The sequence below is a fragment of the Leuciscus leuciscus genome, assembly GCF_965113295.1.
Source record: "Leuciscus leuciscus genome assembly, chromosome: 23".
NCBI lineage: Eukaryota > Metazoa > Chordata > Actinopteri > Cypriniformes > Leuciscidae > Leuciscus > Leuciscus leuciscus.
The window spans coordinates 17556403-17573293 of record NC_138747.1 but is presented as its reverse complement, the minus strand read 5'-3'; the positions used below and the strand labels follow the sequence as shown (position 1 = coordinate 17573293).

The 16891-nt window shown below is 35.7% G+C and overlaps 1 protein-coding gene across 4 annotated transcripts in view; it reads left to right on the top strand.

The window, feature by feature from the left end:
• Positions 1-16891, top strand: part of naaladl2 (N-acetylated alpha-linked acidic dipeptidase like 2) — a 317992-nt gene that overhangs the window by 12469 nt on the left and 288632 nt on the right. Inside the window, exon 1 of one of the 4 annotated variants that reach the window (XM_082156239.1) lies at positions 16331-16350. The exons of the other annotated variants lie outside the window; for them this stretch is intronic. The gene's annotated coding sequence lies outside the window, so the exon portion shown is untranslated. Of the gene's footprint in view, positions 1-16330; positions 16351-16891 lie in introns of those variants that run through there. 4 annotated transcript variants of the gene reach the window in all.

Sequence of the window (16891 nt, the reverse complement as noted above, 5' to 3'; positions counted from 1 at the left end):
TTATATTTATATTAAAAATCGAGTCCTTTTGTGGTCTTCGAAGATGAAATGTGTCTTTTATTTCAAAGGAATGAGGAAGGCTCTGGCCTTGGCACAAATAATTGAAGGTGACCATTATAGCCACAGTCTTTTCTCATATCAGCCTGTTTAATGGAAATATGGGTCATCTCACTCAATTTTCCAGCCTCTCTGTTCTCACCCTCCTCTCGGAAATGCGTTTTCACACTCCAATCTTGAAGGACATTGGGTGAAATATGTGTCATGTATAACTCAACAGGCAGAATTTGAACTGAATTTAGTAGTGAGTGCAACAACCTAGTGAGCAGCGTCCATAGACATGATTTTAAGGCATTGAAATCGCGCTCAACTTTGTTGTATTGTAATATTTCTTTTGAAAACAGAATGAAACTTCCATCAAGCAATGAGTATGTGATCTCCAATTAGTGTCTCACAACAACAGTTGCTTCAGAAACAAAAAAATCTCTGCGGGGGTTATTTTTGTATCAAGAAACTGTAATTTTTTTTTTATTAAAGTGTTTAATTAGTTTTTATTTTTATATTTTCATTTTCATTTTATTTTGTGTTTTTTGTCATTTTTATTAGGTTGTGTTTTCAAAGAAATGTCTATAGTTGTTATAATTTTTTGTCTCATTTTTAGGTTACTTTAATACATCATGAGAAATGTTGCCTTGGCAACTAGCGGAAATACAATAGTTTTATGGATTTTTAATATGATTTTTTTTTCAGTTAACCTTTTATTCCAAGTAAAACATATTTATGGTTTAAGTTTGTTATAATAATTAACACTAGTATAACCCTGTCTTCCAAATGTACTATATGCCTGTGGCACAAATTATCTTCAGCTTTTTTAAATTTATTATTTCACTTATGTATAAGAGAGGCATTTAACAGTTGTCTTGATTTTATTAGCTTTAATATCTAACCAAATGTTCTATTCTTCCACAAGCTCTTTTCTTGCTCAATAATGGATCGCTTAACTTGACATGGATGTCATGTAGATATTGAAGACAACCAGCCCATCTAAATTGTTCAGCTCCTGCTTGCATGTTTTATTTAAAGTAACTTATTGAACTCAACGGTTTTCTGTCATGTGATGATTTGTGAGCTGTCAGCTGTTATTGTCTTTGTGTGCCTTGTACGTTTCAAGTAAAAGCCAGTTTATTGTATTGTTTGGCACCAAGAATAGACATCAGCCCATAATTAAAGATGACATTGATTTTCAGCACCATTTTCACATGTCAGTTTTGGAATTTGTAGATTGTCCCTAGATCTGCAGCCTCAGTTTGTCAATGCTCCCTAGTCTTAGAGCTTCAGAGCAATGGTGAATAATGCTTTTGAATGTGTGCATTGAACTGACAGACCAAAAAGTCTAATTCATTTATGAGAATTTAAATGACGCCACCAGCACTCAAATTCAGCAGAGCTGTTCATTCATGGTGCCAATTTGTAGGCCAACACGGTTCACTGGGGGCTTTAGATTTAGAAAAGTTGGTTTAGACTACAACTACCACAAGGATGTTTTTTTGTTTTTTACTTCACTTCACACTTCAATTTACTTCACTTCACAATGCACTCAAAGTTTCTAAACAGGGTTTTCGCAGTGATGCCATAGAAGAACCATTATGGGTTCCCCAAAGACCCTTTTGGTGGACAGTTTTTATAAGAACCTTAGTTCTTAGTGTGAGGAACACTTTAATAATCTAAAGAACCCTTTTATGTTATTTTTTATTTATTTTTTAAATTGTGCAATGGAAAGGTTCCATGGATGTTAAAGGTTCTTCATGGGACCATAAGCCGCTTTTCCACCATTGGGCCAACCGTTGGCATGTAATACAAATGTGTCAGTCGTTGCCTTGGTATCTCAATAGTCTGCAGATGGTATGAGATGTAAATAACGACCGCATTATGGAGGATGATCAGGTGTTTTTTTATTATTATGAAGTTGTGTTTACTTTGCTCCAATAGCACGGCCAGCAACAGAGTAACTGGTAGCCATTCAGCGGACAACTGACCAATCCTGATTGGCGACGCCACACTCTACTAATTCAGGAGACCTTTTGCCACAACTTACTTAAATGCATGGTTACAAGTTAATAATTCTAATTTATTGATTAAATTAAACTTTTTAAATTACAAGTTCAGTTGACGTGGTAATGTTGATCATGACAGTAACTTAATATTGTGTGTAACTTAAACTCAAATATCTGTGTTAATCAATTTTTGTTAAAAATGAAGTTAAATTGACAATTAAATTATCTTTATATCTTTGAAAATTGGGCAGTGGATTTCTAGTTCCCAGCATGCTCTACATAGGACTGGGTAAGGGGAATAAATGTTGAAATAAAGTTTTATTTTATTTGTTTTTTAGTGAAGGGAAAGATCTGTTAGTGTTTAATACTGTAATGTTTGACAATAAGAAGAGTTTCTGTTATGTTGATGTTTTTGTGCTGAAGACTATAGACGACATGAAGGTAAACATATTAACACTATAAGCAATGACTAATAACTATAATACATTATTCATTAAAGGGTTAGTTCACCCAAAAATGAAAATTATCCCAAAATTGACATATCCTCAAGCCATCCTAGGAGTATATGACTTTCTTCTTTCAGCCAAACACAATCAGAATTACTGTATATTACAAATATCCTGGCTCTTCCAAGCTTTATAATGGGAGTGAATAGTAACTTAGATTTTGAAGCCCAAAAAAGCGCATTCATCCATCATAAAAGTAATCCATATGGCTCCGGGGGGTTAGTAAAGGCCTTCTGAAGTAAAGCGATGCATTTTTGTAAGAAACATATCCATATTTATAATGGCCGTATGTGACGCGTTCTAAATATCTGAAATATAGTGCTGCTGAATGTCACATTCCAGAAAGCCGTGTAAGAAAGATGCAGGGATGAAAATGTCAGGTCCTACAGTTATCACAGGTGACCTCTGACTCTAATCTGCTGGCTGTCAGATATCTTTATTCTTCATTTAGGTCTTGAGAAAAAACAGCTTTGAAACTTCAGCCCCATGCAAACTTTCCATTTGAGCAGGGGGACCGAGATGATTGACAGTCTCTGTGTGGGGAAATGTGTCTCTTCGCATATTTTGAGCAGGATCCCTTAAAATTCAGGAAAAGGACAGGGCTTATCTTTCCCTAACACCTGTGCGTGGCCTACTTTACTATTCAGGGTTTCACACCTAAATATGTGACAATGCTATTTGTTGTGCTTTAAGAGCTTGCTAAAGAGGTCAGATAGAAACAGCTTTTGGCATTGTGTCGGGCTTTTTATTTTTTAAATTTTATTTTATTTGTAACCATTTTCCTCTCCTGAAAGAAGACTGCTTATCTTAACCCACTGGCTTTTTACGCACATTATGCATCACCTCCTCTTCTGGCACGCTGCTTTTTAAATGCTGTGCAGGGTTGAGGGTCACAGCTCCTGGTGTAATACATCGGAATATGCACTTAATTGAAGGGCAACGCGTCAAACACAAGGTCTGTTTCAAGCTGTCTGATGCATCATTTCTCATGAAAACTTGAGAGGAATTTAGCTTGGTCAGTCTTGGTGAGCATAGCAAAAGTCAGTAACACTTTAGAATAATGGTCTGTCATTAATAAGTGACTATGCAGGAAGTAATGCAGGACTAATGAGTATTACTACATTAACACTTCAGCTTCTACTATTTACTAAAATAGAAACAAGCTTAACTAATCAGTAAGTAATATCAAATTTAGGAGATAGTTCCTTATTAGGTAATCAATGATTACTTAATGAGATTAGCCTCATTAATAACTATTTACTAACTGACAAATTATTAAGAACATTATCGTGTGTCTGAGACGTAATCAGTCATAATTTTTACTCTGAATATAGTCATCAAATGCGTCACTGATTCTTCAAGACAATCTTCAAGAACTACTAGTGATCTGGACCATTATCACTAGTTATGACCTTATTAGTGGTTATGCCATTATTATGACCACGCTGAGAGTAAAGAAAGACACTTGCTAACGTCTCAGACACGTTAATGTTGTGATTAGTAATTAATTAGTAATTCTTTATAATTTGTCATAATTACCTATTAGTTGTTGATGCCAATCTAATTAAGGAATTATTGATTACCTAATAAGGAACTATCTTAGTCCTGAATTCAATATTAATTACTGATTAGTTAAGCATGTTTCCATATTATATAATAGTAGTAACTGAAGTGTTAATGTAGTACTACTCATTAGTCCTGCATTACTTTCTGCATAGTTACTTATTAATGATGGACCATTATTCTAGTGTTACCCAAACTTCTTAAAAAATAAATAAAATTAAAACTTTTGAATGGCAGTGTACAGAAAATAAGTAAGTACATAAATAAATAGATATATTTAATCCTTCGAAAAGATAAGCTATTTGTATTTTCATATTTTTCAACATTTTTGCACTGATTTTTGAGCATTTTAGGGTTCAATAAACTACAGTTTTAGGGGTTTGGGTTAATTTGGTGTTTTAGTTCAGCACTGTAGGGCGTTAGAGCTCCTGTAATCTTATGCATTTAAGTCCTATAACATGCAATCTACATGGCACTTTTGAATGCACGTTCCTCCGATGTAATGTAATTAAGATGGTCATTAATGCAGGATTTGAAATGTTATCGGGAAACCCAGCCTAAAGCAGTATCTGAAACATGGCAGTGTTATTTTATCTGCACCTCATATCAGTTTGATGAGTTATTTGTGCGGTTATCAACACCATTAGTGAAGTGAAGTGTCTGTAACATGCTCATGTAACATGCAGTTCAATGGCCCAATGAATTCTTAATATGTCAGCTGGAAAATCAAATGAATACTGTGCAAAGAAACGGAAGACAGTTGGTGATACACAGTTTATGAATACAGTACATAAGTGATTTAATTATTTGTGTTAGGCCTTATAGCATCTTGGCCATGATTACAGTGTGTAATCCTGGCTTGATGCAGTTGATGGGGTGATTGAGTTGAGAGACGGCGCCATCCTTCTCTTTTTGAAAGCCCTTTTTTCTCTCTTCCTCTGCTGTCCACATCACCCCTCCTACTCTCTCCATCCCTTATCGGGTCACCACAATCTCTTTTTATGACTTGAAAGTGACTAGGTCAAGCATGAGGTCTAATCTAAATTTAATTCACTCCATCACAGTTGGAGATTATAGTATGGGAAGAGGGGGGCTGAATACATGCCTCTCATCCTTGGCCGCTCTCTTGTTCAGCCTTTCTTTCAGTCATTGTCCTTGTAGGCCACGTATCAAACCCTGGCTCTGCCAAAAATGGCATGCTCAATCACTTGTGCTGCACTTGGGCTAACTGTTTAGCGCTGTTCCGCGATCTATTGCTCTTTTTGGTGTGTTGCTCTTTGGCAAATGAAAGGGGTTAAAGCTCTCCACTCAGGCTTGGCAGCTCCTTGTGGAAAGCTGTTACATGGGCCTTTAACTTTTAAAACATGTCATGTTAGAACATGGTTTTATGGGTTTGACTTGGATATCTGACATTAAATGCTGTCTGGGGATAATTCAAGCATTGATGTGTACAAAATGACAGTAAAAAGTAATATGTTTTTTTTCCTCCCTGCTCATTTTAATGGCCGCTGGAAGGATGTCCTTTGCACTTACCTGATACTTCACTCCAGGATAGAGAGGAAGTGAAGATATTGCAGCGTTTTTATTGAGAGGATGACAAATAAAGGGGTCCTGAAAAGTTAGACTCTGAAACAATGTTTAAAAAATTATTTCATTGCATTTTATTATACACAAAATAGACTGAATAATGGACAAAATATCTAACCAAGTGGTTTCGGTTCAAAATAAAGACACTCAATTAAGGCTATACTTTTTTTTTTTTTTTTTTAAGTTGCTTGTGCGAATTTAAGAGGAACTGACTTTATACTTCCACAGAAATGAAAAAGAAAATTAAAGTTTGTTAGAAAGGGTTTTGCATCGTTTGTTTGATGTTTTGTTATATAGCAATTCAATTTATACATTTTACAGACCCCCTAAAGGGTCATGGTGGTGGAAAAAGTATGGGATGGGAGGGGGAAAAAATTCAAAGCTTTTGCGTTCTCTTGCAAAACATTTGCGTTCTCTCTCAAAACATTTGCGTTCTCTCGCAAAACTTTTGCGTTCTCTCTCAAAACATTTGTGTTCTCTCGCAAAACCTTTGCGTTCTCTCTTAAAACTTGTTGTGAGCTCGGACAAACACTTCCTGTTTCATGTCCCGCTGGCAGTGTTTCAGGTTGCTCCGTATGTTAACAATAGAGCGGTTCATAGAGTTTGAACTTGGACTTAAGTAGGCTATAAAGAAATACGGCCAGTGCTTAGTTGGCATTATATTCACAGATTTCAACTTCCCGGATCATTGGGAAGCATAACAAACATTGTTAAAACACAAATGACACATCTTTCCAATCATAGTAACATAGAAAACTAATTACGACCTCATTTTAATCATATAAATTGATCTATATGAGAAGTCTATGAGATGCCGAAAAGCGTCACTACAAAAAAAGTCATTAACTTCTCAATGTTACGCACTGTGTCACCAAATTCAGTTTGCACATCCATGGTCTCCTACTGGTCATACTACAACACTTTGTTTGATATAATGTGCTTTTGCATTATTTTTATGACTTTTTATTATGAAAAATATTCGAGAACGCAAAGAGTTTTGCGAGAGAACACAAAAGCTTTGAAAATGATCTTTTTCTCCCTTCCCATATTTATTTCATCACCATGTCCCTTTAGGGGCTCCAGACATTTTAAATTGTCTTAAGTGTCCAAATGCATTGATTTGATAAAAAAAATACAGTAAAACAGAAATATTGTTAAATATTATTACATTTAAAAAATAACTGACTTATTTTAATATATTTCAAAGTGTATCTTGCTCCTGTGCTGGCAAAGCTGAATTTTCATCATCATTACAGTCTTCAGTGTCACAGGATCCTTCAGAAATCATTCTAATATGCTGATTTGGGGTTCAATAAATATTTCTGATTATTATCTGTTGTTCTGCTTATATATTTTTGCAGAAACTGTGATTGACAGATTATTTGGTGTATATAATGTTCAGATTTTGCAGGTGCTATAATTTGACCTAAAATATAATTCCCTTTTATCACAGATGTTTCAGAGTGTTCATTGAAATTAAATCAATGTAGGCCTACACAAACAGTTGTTTTTGATCATTTTTGGCTGGTAGGAAGCATCACCTAGAATGATCTGCTTTTGATATCTGAAAATAGGATTATGAGAAAATCAAGGCTGTGTAACTCATTGCAGACTCATGCCAATTATCTACAGGAAATAGTTTATGCTAATAATAAATATCCAGCTAGGAAAAAAGGGTCAGTGGAAATGGCTTGTGGGCTATGTAAGAGATGAAATTGTTGGATGTATGTATCAGAACATCTAATCACATCTTTTTAAGAGAAAAATAAACGACAAAAGAGGTCATTTGTCTGAATGGAAAATTGAGTTGAAGTAATTGCACTCTCCTAATACTTTAGCCTAATATCTCTAAAGTCTAATATCCACTATGGCTGGTAAATAGACAGAGTATTGACCCTTGTTCAAGGGTTAGCACCTACTGGTCTTCCACAGCACTCAGCCATGTAATTGGTTTATAACTCCTGCGCAGGTGCAAATTAGCAGCGGTAACCTTAAACAAGGGCAGGGGGAGGAACGTAGGCAGAGACACACTCAGGAAATAATTCTGCCCTCTCTTACACGCTGCTCAATGTAATTTAGCCTGTGTGCATCAACTGTAAAACAGTTCCTAAAGAAATTGTTTTAGTTTTAGTTTTATTCTGACATTTTTTGTTGTGTGTGTATTAACTAGCGACCCACACACTCGCATACACGCACGCACGCACGCACACGCACACACACAAACAGATAGCTAATACATTTAGTGCATGTGCATTGCAAAATGTTTAGTTTTCAACGTTGTGTGGCTTTAGTGACGATGCAATAGATTGACCAAAAATCAGTTTGAAACCATCCTGTAGGCAAGGCAAGGCAAGTGTATTTATATAGCATATTTCATACACAATGGCAATTCAAAGTGCTTTAAATAGAAGAAATAAAAATAATAAAAATAAATAAGAATAATTAATACAGTTTAGAAAAATAAAATGAAATACAGTACAGTACAAACAGTCGGACGAACAGTGGCACAGTGCTCATTCATTAAATGCACAGCTAAACAGCTGTAGTCTCAATTAAATTGTTAATTAAAGTAAATGTTAGATTTGTTAACATTTATGAAGAAGCACAATTTGTGAGAAGCAGGAGGTTGCACGCCAACACACTGTAGATGAATAGACCTCGGAAAAACTTTTTTCTTTTTTGTGCGTTTTCTTTTTTACAGCTTTGTAAGCTTTTTTTTTTTGTGTGTGTGTGTGTGTGTGTTTTTTGCATCCCAGCACTAAAGAATTAGTGTTACGTCTTTTGTTTGGCACCCCGTAAATCATTATAATTTCTATGTAAATCAGTTATTAGCTTTATAAACAAAGAACAAAGAGTGTAATTACTTAATTACTGGGAAGAGGATCTAAAGTACATGTGTCTGAAAACCTCTGCGGTTTCATCACTCGCTTAATTTCGGGCATAATGTACATGTCGCACTACTTCAATTACAGAGGAGCAATGCACGATGAGGTGGAGCGATAGAACTTCCCTTCCTCTGCTTTCATCCTTCTTTCGTCAGACTCGTGAACATTAATGCACCGAGGAGCCGTGCTGCTAAGTACCCTGCAGGGAGTGCTGCAAATATGACATTGGTGGCAGTCGTGTTGGTAAGCAGCCACGCACACACTCTGCATCAACAATACGCTGTTGATAGTGATTAGGCTAGCTGGCGCCGGGCTGTAATATGCCCTGGGAAAGCATTAATCTTGTGGGTTCCTGCCCTTTCCCTAAAGAGCTCTGATCAAAGCATGACGCCGGGGCTCAAGGACGGTGGAGGACTTTGAGGGAGGGTGGGGACAGGAGGCAGGTAGCACCAGATGGAAAGTTCAGACCCTGCTTGTTTCACCGAAATGTCAGAACTGTAAAAAAGGTTTTATAAACCATCAATCATGCGCAGCCGCCACTCTAGAAATTGTCAAGAGGCAACAGATATAAGACCCCTCTGGTGAATTGTGGAGGTAATTACTGAAGCTTGGCTTAGGTGACTTCCTGTTTTGGGAAGTCACCTAAGAATATATTTTTTAATGAAATATTGCAGTATTTATTCTAAATGAGTTGTCTGTGCATTATTTAAATTTTTTTTTTTTTTTTTTTTTACATACCCTCATAATCTTCAAATTCCGTGTCATTGCGACTTTAACCCCTTAACCGCTTGGCTCTTTTTTTATCGCCTTTTTTTAATATCATACATTTTAGTAATCACCATAAGTTTGGTGTCATTCGAAAGCTTACAAACTCAAAATTTAGCCAGTGAAAACTGTTTTGAAATTGGATACTGCGTTGCCATGGAAACGGTGCTTTCAATTATTTTAGTAGCTCCTCCTCTAGTGGGCGGTGCATGTTTCATATTACAACATTTATATTTAGTACTTTATAATCAAAACCTTTTCTAATCTTGACAAAACACAAATTGTCGGAAAGGTTCCATATTTTGTGATAGAAGTGATATTTGGACAAAAAAGTATTAATTTGTTAACGGAAAATTAAAACTGGAAGATCTTCACGGCAAACCGTCCAAAAAAAAGCTTGGTTTAACTTTAAGAATTTCCGACAGAAATATATCTCTACTGTGTACTACTTCTCAAATGAATAATAATAGGTTTTTATGTATATTATACTTTTATTTAAGGTGACAGTTACATTGTACTTCCTCAAATAAGCACTGAGTAATATTAATTAAAATACTTATATGTACTTATAGAGTTATGGTTAGGGTTTGGGTTAGGGTTAGTTATTTGTAATTATGCATAATTTACTGTTATTACAATAGTAACTTCATGTAGTAAGGTGTAACTACGTCACCTTAAAACCCAATATTATTATTTCTAAGGAATATCATAGAACCAAGATATTTTTCATCCATGTTTTAAATTTATACGGTTTGGTTTTGCAGCATTTTATTTGACAAAAAATACAATACAAATTGTTATTTATAAAATTGTAATCATAAAAAAACAGAATGTCATAGGTAAGAAATGTGTTAGGTAATGCAGGGTCCAAAGATGAGACAGTTTAGAGTTTAGAGCAGAGAAATACACTCGCATATTCAAAATAAAAAATAAAAAATATTTGCAACAACTATGTTAACAGTAATAATAAGACATTTCTGTTGTAAGAACAGCTAATCAGCTGATGCTGTGTTGTCATGGGAACATTTCCAGGTGAAGATAATGAGGAAATTACGTTGTCTTTCATTGCTCCCTTAGCCAAGTGTGTTACAAACGCCCACACAATGGCACTCAAGTGTCCTGCTCACTCCAAAGTCCCCACTTCAAGGGCTCTACCCTTCGAAGGGAGTAGGACATAGGGATGCTCACTTCCGTTTGTAATTTGCCCCATGTCTGATGCTCCTCTTGTTTTATGTGTCATGTTATGATTGGTTGATCGTCTTTATCGTTCACAGATGTTTCTTGTTAGTCATTAGTCTTGTATAAATAGCCCTCATGTTTCCATTGTACCTTGTCTAGCTTTGTTTGTGTAACTGCTTAGTCTTGTTCAAGTTCATGTTTGTTTATTGCCAAGCCATGTTCATGTTTAGTTTTCAACTTTACATTTAGGTGTTAAGTTTCTGTTTTTTGCCAATAACATTTGGGTTCATCACAACTCGCCTACAGTGGATTTATGTTTCAACCTCATAGTAAAGTGCATGGATGCACCCTTCAGACAATAGCTGCTGTCATGCTACAACAAAATTTAGTTAAGTTAGTGGTATTGCTACTAGTTAGCATCTCCCTAACAACAAACCAGCCCAAGGACAGCAGTTTAGAAGAGCGAAGGAGCAGAGGAAAGATTTCCCTCACAATGACTTGTGTGTGTCTGCCATAATTTCGTGCACAAGTGCGCTTGTGTCAGTATATTTCTTTTATGTTCCTTATCTTGCGGGTGATGCTCATTTGCGTATGTGCCAAGCAGGGAAATTGGCTCTTTTCCTGTAGGCACAATATGTTCCAATCTTTTCTGCTGCTGCTTCTGCCATATATACCGCATCAGGGCAATTTACTATTGCATCAGTGAAGGAAATGATAGAGAACTCTGTGTACCTTTGTGACTAAGTGAATGGCTTTACTGTTTGTGGAATATTTATTTCACCGCAGTACAAATTTTTATATGACATGCAAAGTGTCCTGCCCACTTGCTTCAGAGGCAAAATATTTTACCTTGACTTTGCAAAACTGTGGCACTATCATCTTTTATTAGAAGCTTGTGCTTAGGTTGATTAAGAAGGAGATCATAGTATGCGATTTATGATTCTGAATTAGACGCCGAGGCTATGGGTCTGATTTAACATTCAGAGGAGGTGGCGGCTGCTTGTAAAAGATAAAATATTCTCGCTCTCCCCAGCTGTTTATTGGGATGGTCCATGGTTTATTGAAATTGTGGAACCCGTGTTTATGCACCTACCGTCCCCTTCATTTCTCCAATGTATTAGATTGGTAACAGGTCGCTCCGTTTCTAGCTTGCAAACCACTGTGTACATTCATAGAGTGGTCCCAGAAAGTATTTAGACGCACTTAAAATGCATGAATTTCTAAATTTATACAACAAACTCTCATTTTTGTAAATAAAAACAGCACAAGCACACTTTTCAAGTAAAACAGTTTGTCGGGGTTTAAATGATAAAACAATAGTTCAAAAAAATAAAATAAAAAAAATCTCTAAAGAAGAATTCAATATGTCACCTTTGCTAAATCTAAGTCGGTGTTATGGGGATCTTATATTGTTTTGTAATTATTACTCTATTCAAAAATACATCAAATATGTTTCTAAGATATATTAATGCAAGAATATTTAAGGTTTAATTCACACACACTGTAAAAAATTTCTAACCCTCCCAAATCAAAAATTTCAAGTGACCGATAACATCTACATTTTTCAATTGGCCCAAGTGAAATTCTTGTTGCAATAGTCTGTTAGCATTGGCTCAATGAGAAATAATACGTCAGACTAATTGAAAAATTTTGATGTTATCGGTCACTTTAAATTTTTGACTTGGGGATGTATTTTTTTATATAGTAATATATATATTACTGTACTAAAACATTAAAAAACATTTTTTTGCAGATATTTTAGTAAACATGATAAGTTCACATACTTGTTTCTTTGAAAAACAATGTTACTGCCAGTTATGCTACCTTGAAATGTGCTTTTGAAATGTGGGAATGTCTGTTTTTGTTTTGGTCTGTGTGATCCCGCCCACTGCCAATTTATCCAATATTATTTCAAACACAGTGTATTGCAGCAATAGAAAACTAGAAAGCAAAAAAAAAAAAACTGGGTCAGAGATCACAGATTCTACCGACCTAAAAAAACTCAGCATCCATATTAAAAGCTCTTTGACCAGAGACATATTAAAATGCTGACAAATCCCCTCATCGCCTTCCATTGTTAATTGCTCCCATTCCTGTTGTCTGTCCTTAATTTGGCAACCTGCGGGGGGGGGGGGGGGTGTGGAAAACAACTGTGGATGGGGTGTATCCCCAGAATCCTGGCCAAATTTGCCCATTGGCCTCAGTCCATCATCATGGCCTCCTAATCATCGTCTTCTCTCCACCAATAAGCTGGTGTGTGTGGTGGGCATTCTGACGCAATATGGCTGCGGTTGCATCATCCGGCTGGATTTGTAATCCCCTTCCATGTAAAGCGCTTTCAGTGTTGAGAAAAGTGCTATGTAAGTGTTACTAATTATTATTATTAACTCTCTCCAATATTTTGAATTTGGACTGCAGTCTCAACCACTAGTTAATATTACATATCCAAATATTACAAATCCAAATACTTTGTAGTGCCCTTGGTATAGGCATACTTTATATATAGCATTGGATAGGCAAGCACACTATATTTGGTATTCACATGTAGCTCACTCATAGCATTTACATATTAAGTTTATTCACGCTCATTAATTACTTTCAGTGACTTTGGTTCTGCCACAAGCATGTTTCATGCACAGCAGGTGCACTGCCCTTGTGCGAGTTAGAGGAAGTCAACCCTCATAATGACCTTCATGAATCAGACAGAGGTGGCATCGTTAAAACTGCAGGCACATGGTTGCAAGAATCACCCGGCAACTCGCTCTGAGACGAGCTGACGATGTTATTCAAGGGGGCCAAATGCTAGGCAACACTTGAGAACTGTTGCTATGTTTCTTACAGAACAGCTACAGTGAAATGTTACTGCACCTCCACATTATTACTCCAATAATGAGTCACTTCCAAACCAGTCAGGCCATGTTGTTTTGATAGAGCTGTCATATCAGTATATCATATCAAGCTATATAATAATAATAACCTACATAACACAATAACCTACAACTTATTCATTTCCATCATTTTAAATGTTCATTTCTGAGGAGCGTCATTATAGGAATTCGATTTACAGCTTGACAGATAATAGACTTAAAGAAAACTTTGAAATAAAGTGATGACAATATTCTGTCTCTTAAAAATAAAACTTGCATATTCTTGCTGATGTCTGTGGGGAAAAAAAGAGCTAACAACGCCCACTAGTTGACTATCATCTTTTTTTTTTGTTTTTTTAAAACAACATAAAGTGACAAAGTATATAAACTGCCTCAGGATTAATGTCAGAAAAGATTTCAGAATTGAATTGTTTGTTATGTCTGTCTTAAAAGAACAGTTGAAAACTGGGTCATCGTCCATGCAGGTTATTCCAAACTTAATGCATTAAATCTGTGAAAAGTGACAGTAAAGACATGCATAATGTTACAAAAGATTTAGTTGAATGTTCTATTCACAAAAGAATCCAGAAAAAAAATTTATTAGTTACTTTAAATTTGTAACACTATTTCGCAATATTACTGTTTTACGGTGTTTTTGCTCACATAAATGCAGCGTTGGTGAGCTTGAGACTTTTTTCAACATTCAAAAAAATTGTTGGTTACACTTTATTTTAAGGTGTCATTTGTTACAGTGTATTTATGTATTTAAGTACTGAGTAATTATAATTAACTACATGTACTTACTATAGGGTTAGGTTTTGGTTGAGGGTTAATTGCATGTAATTATGCATAATTTACTGTTATTACTACGGTAAGTACATGTAACACATAACAAAGACACTGTCAAATAAAGTGTTATAAAAAATTATATATATATAAAGGGCTGGGAATCGATAAAAAAAATGTATCTAATTAATTGCACAATTTGCTGTAAATAATTGCAATTAATTGCATTTCCCCCAAGCTTGTAATCATCACTATTTAAATTTAGATTCACCTAAATAAATTAAACACAGGGAAAAAAAGGAACAGAAAATAGCCCTATATTAAAATAATATTAAACATCAGTGTATCAATATATTATTCTTTTTCAATATCAATCAACATAATCAATTTAACAGATTTTTATTTTTATTTAAATTTTTTACTAATTATCAAAATAAAATATAGTCCTACAAAGCTATTATTACCAGAGCATGTGATAAGAGCAGGTCATTTTACCATTGTTGCCCAGCATGACTATCAGCTCAGCAAACAGAAGTCTACTACTGAGAAATTTCACGTTATTTGAGCGGACTTTGCTTTTCCAGTGCGTGATCGGTACATGATTGGAGCGTTTGTGCCGTTAACGACAGAGCAGAACGCGCAGCGCAAACACGGAGCGGAACATTGAGCAGAGAGCGCAGCGCGCCGTCACACACACACACACACACACACACACACACACACACACGGAACGGAGAGCGCAGCACACACACGGAGTGGAAAAGACCCGCTCATGAAAGCTGCGCGAAAATGAAACCTGATCGCCGAACACGGAGGGGCGGGACGGCATATTTTTGGCCTTTTCAATAGCAGCCGCAACAGGAAATCAAAAAAGTGCTGCGTTAATTGCGTTAAACATCTTAAATTAATCGCAAAGATTAACGCGTTAATTCCCCCAGCCCTTATATATATATATATACACACACACATATATGTATATGTATATGTATATGTATTTGGATTTGAACACAATGATAAATGAGATTTTAGAGCTTTGGTAGAGGACACTATTAACAGTGAACACTAAACAGATGTTGTGTGAAAAAGAGCTTTTTAAATGTTCTCCTTTGTGTAAAGTTTTGTGTTATTTGTGCAAATAACATTTGTATTTGTAGCAACATGAGGGTGAATAAATTATTAGAAAAGTTTTATTTCTGGTTTGTTTTGGTTACTCAAAACAAGATTTTTTATTCTTATGATAAAAGGCCGAGGGGGCTACTTTGGAGACCTTGTGGAACTTTGTACCAAGACCTCCATGAATGTGCCTTAATGAGTATCAGAGCAGACTTCCGTAGCTAATGATCCTCCAATTTCAAAGATCATTTGTCACCATTGCAAAGATAACTACTTTATTTTTAGATTCGGTGCATGCATGTACCTCTGGTTCTCTTTTTCTCTTACACTCTTATGGGTATAAACTGTGCCATCTTGTGAAAAAATAAGTGGTTGGAGAGGGGGCGTACCCAGCAGCCTCACAATATTCAATATCAATATTTAATAGCTCTCCATTTTGTGTCTCGGGGGTATAGACACACTCCTGGATGGATATGTGTTGGAGAGTGGCTGTGAGTGTGTACAATAAAGACCAAGAGACCATTAGAAAGAAACAAAGAGAAATAGAGAGCAAGAGTGTCGTTGTCTGTGGTTTTGCAGATACGTGACCTTCTTGTTTTCAAAGGAAGGATTAGGCTTTGCTTTCACACAAACACTTACCTGATGAGCCTTAGAAACTTGACCTTGCAGGAGCTTCAATACAAACAGTACAAACTGAAGAGTGGGGGTAGTCATCATTGAATGTAAATTGGCTACTTCTAAATGTGTTTTCATTTGACCTTTATTTCTTGAATACACAGTTCTTTCTTTATAATTTATTATTATTATTATTATTATTTATGTATTTATTGGGGAGTGGTGATGTAACAGACTCAATTCTGTTATCATGTTTTTTTTTGTTTTTTTTTACTACACAGCAAAAGGGGTTGCTAGTATACTCAAGTGTAAAGTTGGTACATAGCAGAGGAAGACAAATTTGTTTGGACAAAGGAAAGCATGGCTTGCCTGCTGCATCGACTTAATTCAAGATGTCCTGATTGAGAAACTTTTAGTTTCCTGCTCAATCAAAGTAGGATATTTATTTGTGTTTTTTTTGTACAGTGTAATTCCATGTTTGCTTTCTGTTATTTTATGTGTTTTCATAACTATTGCATTTGTGTTTACTATCATGCTATTTTGCTAATGTTTATAGAAGGACTGCGTAAGACATGTTTATGGACTTCTTACTGTGTAATTCTTGGAATTAGAGATCAAGTGGATTCCTGTTCATGGTCTTTGTTGGCTTCGCTTGTGAATCCTGTTGAATTTGACATACAAGGATTAAGATCAACTTCTTTCTTTGTGTTTTTTTGATGGATTATGGTGGATTCTTTTTTTCTCTCTCTTTTTTGCATTTCTCTACGTGAACGGATTTTTGCTTTATCTCGATTACGAGGGAAACTTTCTTTCAATGATGGACTAGCTCAAACTAAGGCTATGTTTACACGGAAACGATCTGAATAGAAAACGCAAAAGTGGCGTTGCGTTATCACTTTTTATTCTGCGTTTAGACAAGCGTTATGGGGGGGAAATCTGCGTGCATATGGTGACGCAAAAGTGTGTGGAATTCG